A 3934-nucleotide genomic window follows, 5' to 3' on the forward strand; every position below is an offset into this window, starting at 1 on the left:
ATGTTACTGTATGATGTTTTATTATGCTACATGCTCTGAGCAGTGTATCGGGTGCCTGGACTCCGTCAGGCAGAGTACATCTCCCTTTTTCCGTTGCATCCAAGACCTCAATGACAGTGTCAATAATGTCACTAGCATATATTTGGTGTCAGTTCGTAAAAAATAGGGAAGCAGTTCTGTTCTCATATTTTAAGACCTTAGATGACCTGCAGTTTATTTTATTTCTTTAATCGATATTTATTGCCTCAGGGCATCAGTAGGGTATGAGATGATGGATGAATAAATGATTAAATGAATGGAAAAAGGGTGTCAATGCAGAACTTGTCGAGTTTTTTTCGGCATAGCTGTCAAGCAGCTTCCTCGAACCTTATTCTTTCAATCACAATAAAATATGGCGAATAGACCACAAAGTGTGCCCAAGTGAGGCCAGTTAGGGCCATTTGTTCAAGAACTTGATAATAATAAGCATCTTGGCGATCAAACTTGATAACTGCGGTGGAACTCTTCACAAGGCATGACCCTTCTAACCTTGGAAAGTCTACACCCTTCATTGAGTAAGGACAATTGACCTCAATAATTCCATGGCTGCCTTCTTCTTGGTCCCAAACTATCCTATCTGGTGAGGCTCCCAGCCACGGGCAAGCTGGACTTACGGCAAGTCTACAGTGGAATGTCTGCACTTCGTGATGAAGGGCCTGCATTGCTGTCGCATATCGGCGTAAGGCTTGCAGCTCGTTTGAAATGCCGTACCTGAAACAAGGACAAGAAAGCTGGTTCTACACTGCACTAAAAGCAACACCTCCAGTTCATAAAAGAAAGACTGCCAGTGAAAGCAGAAATATGACATTTACCCACGCCGAATGAGGTTAACTAACTTGTAATGTGTTAAAGGTGATTTTTTTACAAGACAGCATGAATGATTATGACAACCTGCTCATGGATAGGAGAAAGTAGTTTTTCATGTTGCCACAGACCAATGCTAGCAATACTATGTTTGAGGACAAGCTTGTGGTGTACAAGTTGACGCAGAAGTTTCCCTTTTCTGTATAGTTTCTAACCTCACATAGTTATACCTCTAATGCACTGTATGCCCTTATTGTGAATTCATATAATTGGTCTAGTTTACGTTTTTTATTGTTCTTTCTCCTTGTCGCATTTTAGGTTTTGTATTATTGTTACATACTAGATTACGTTACTCCCTGTGTCCCCTTTTATCTTGTGTTTCTCCTTGCCAGTACTTAAAAGCTTGTTAATTATTTAACTTCTCCGAGTTCCTTTTAGATGTCTGACGCCCCGACACACACGAACGTCACACGGGCTGACCGACTTTAAATAAGTGTTGTCCAAACCTCGCTTTTAGATCGGGGGAAGCGTGAAGTCCCTGTGTCTCCACGGCTGACGCCTGGAAGCCAGTCGATAAGTAGTTTGGGACACAAGTTTGAATGCGAATGTACAAAAGTGTCGATCACTGAACAATTAATAAAAGGCTTTATTTCATGCAGTGGTGTTTTGCTATTTTTGCAAGCTTGGATGCTACCAGTGTTTGTTTACAGTGAAGCTGAAGACTTTATGGCCTATCAACCAGCATCTACTGGTGCCTTTCTGTCATTTTATAATGCCTTACTACAGAGCCCGTACCTAGTGTCCATGCTATTAAAAGTTGCCAAAAATTGTAACACGCTGCAACAGATCGCCCTAAACATTGATGCGCTGTAGAAGCAGTTAGTGTATGCAAGCATTATAGTGAGCATCTGTTTGTGTTTGCATTTGCAAGCAAAATAGTAATTATGGATGCTTACTAGATTGCTCTTACTCGTGACAGATCCCTCTCGGCAGTCACGTTTTTGAGACCCTTCACTGTCCAGTTCTCACGTTTCATAAATGCACCAAAGCTGGATGCATTCACTCGCTGACGGCGGGCTGCCTGCCATGCAGCACTCTTGTTTTGCCCACGGCTACTTTTCTCCAACTGGTGAGCCTCGGTGATGGTAAGGGTTAGTGACTGCAAAAAAAAAAAAAGCAAAAAAAAAAGGGAAATATGCTTGCACAGGTAAAAAGTAACGTTTACCAGATAGATTGTAGCAGCAGCTGTACTTATAACACATTCATATTTGAGAGAAACATTAGTTTGCTGTGCACTATGGCTGATATGCACATATTCATTAGTTTGCGCTGGGTGAGCAGTGACGTTCAGCACTTTGCCATATTTAGACGAAGCCCTGTGTTTGCACTCTGCATGTTATGTGTATTTAAGAAAGATAACGTTAGGAACTGCAGCTGCAGACATTTTTTCTAACATACTAGCCACATTCGTATTACTACAGCTTGTCTTACAACTTCTGTATTTACCTCAAGTATGGCTTTCTGTGATGCTGGCAGGTTTTGAGATGAAGCGACATACAGTGATGATGAAGGTATGACAGTTGCTTGTGGTGGAACGGAGTCGGCACCTCTTGATGTGGAACCCAACTTGATTTCTGGACTAATATGAGTGGAGAAATGATGAGGCACAACGGCTTCTGGCTCCATACTGCCTTGAAGGTTGAAGGTTTCACTGTCATTGCCTGCAAATGCTTTGAAAATGGGGTTGGTGCCGAGATCTTGGCCAAATTTCAGAGCAGCTTTTTTAACATCCTCTGTAAGCGTAGGTTTTTTTCGAGCTTCATAAAATCGAGAGGCCGTGGCACACTCCCGGCCACCAGGCCGTACGGACCTCCAATCTACATCAGCTACAGCGCTGGATGATATTTTATCCCCACGCTGTCGTCTCCACTTCTGCGGCAGCTCCGTTCAGGACAGCCCAGGCGGCGGTTCTTCATGTCCTTGCTCTTTGAACACAACACAATTAACTTGAGCAGTGCCAGAGCATGATGACACACACCACTCTCTCGCGCAGCGCACTCGCATGTGCAGCCGTCGATGAAGCCATCTTGCGTTATCACAACACTGACTTGGTATGGCGACGCAGTCGTTTTCGGGCTTCTAAAGCACCGCGCGCGTACACGCACGAACCTGGAGTCACTGCACAAGAAAAAAAAAACAACGAGAATTTTTGATTGATGTTGCTTACAGCACAACCGAAGTGGAAAAAAACAATAGCTGGCACTCGGTTTAACCGGCCATGCCTGCTCTCGAGTGAATCCGCATAAAGCTAGTGCGCTGTATTTTCTCCGTCAGAAGGAGAATAAGTATAGGCGGTTCAGCGAACAGAACGCATCTAGCATTCGAAGAAGAAGAAAAAAAGCATAGACGCACAATTAGGCAGTTTACCGTATAGTGAATGGTGAAGTTTCAATGGAAGCGCACTGAACGTAGCTCTCGGCGACAAACTTGTGGCTGCGCTCATTGTTCCTATTGCCGAGGCTTCTGGAAGCGCTGTACGCTTATATTCTGTCGATGGTGAGGCTCTTCGGGACAGGAGAAAGGCTTCTGGACCACGGCATTGCTAGCGAAGGGGAGTTATACGGTACAAATAGGCTCAACCCAGCTAGGGAGAACGCGGACGCTGTGTGAGCAGCGGCGTTCGTCGTTAAGCTAATGGTGGATGGCGTCGGCGACCAGTGTTGCCGGACCGAATTAGGAAACTCCTATTGTGCCGTCAATTCGTTCCCCTTATAAATGTTTGCTTTTGCTGTAGTCACCCTTCTGCTACCTCTCGTAGCAGCACCCTGTGGTTGCGCAGCATGCGGGACTTGTCATGCTTTCCTGTTTCCATAGTAGCCATCCTCCAGGTCCTTCATGCGTGGCAGCCACTTTACGGTGGCTCATGTCTCCGTTCTCGCCATATATCGAAGCCATTAATCCATCCGCTGGCTGTCACAAACTTTCCTCTCTTGAACCACTATACCTGAATGTGAGGCTCCGACTCTCCACTTTACCACCTGCTAGCCGTGGCAGGTGGCAGCAAGCCGGTGATGCTTTGTTCTGTTACTAC

General features: G+C 45.0%; 1 pseudogene; it reads right to left on the minus strand.

Moving 5' to 3' along the window:
* Positions 1 to 287: 287 nt before the first annotated feature.
* On the minus strand, positions 288 to 3724 carry LOC146187447 (uncharacterized; annotated as a pseudogene).
* Between the last annotated feature and the right edge of the window lie 210 nt (positions 3725 to 3934).

This window comes from Amblyomma maculatum, chromosome 6, assembly GCF_055883805.1.
Source record: "Amblyomma maculatum isolate TAMU_Amacu chromosome 6, ASM5588380v1, whole genome shotgun sequence".
Taxonomy (NCBI): domain Eukaryota; kingdom Metazoa; phylum Arthropoda; class Arachnida; order Ixodida; family Ixodidae; genus Amblyomma; species Amblyomma maculatum.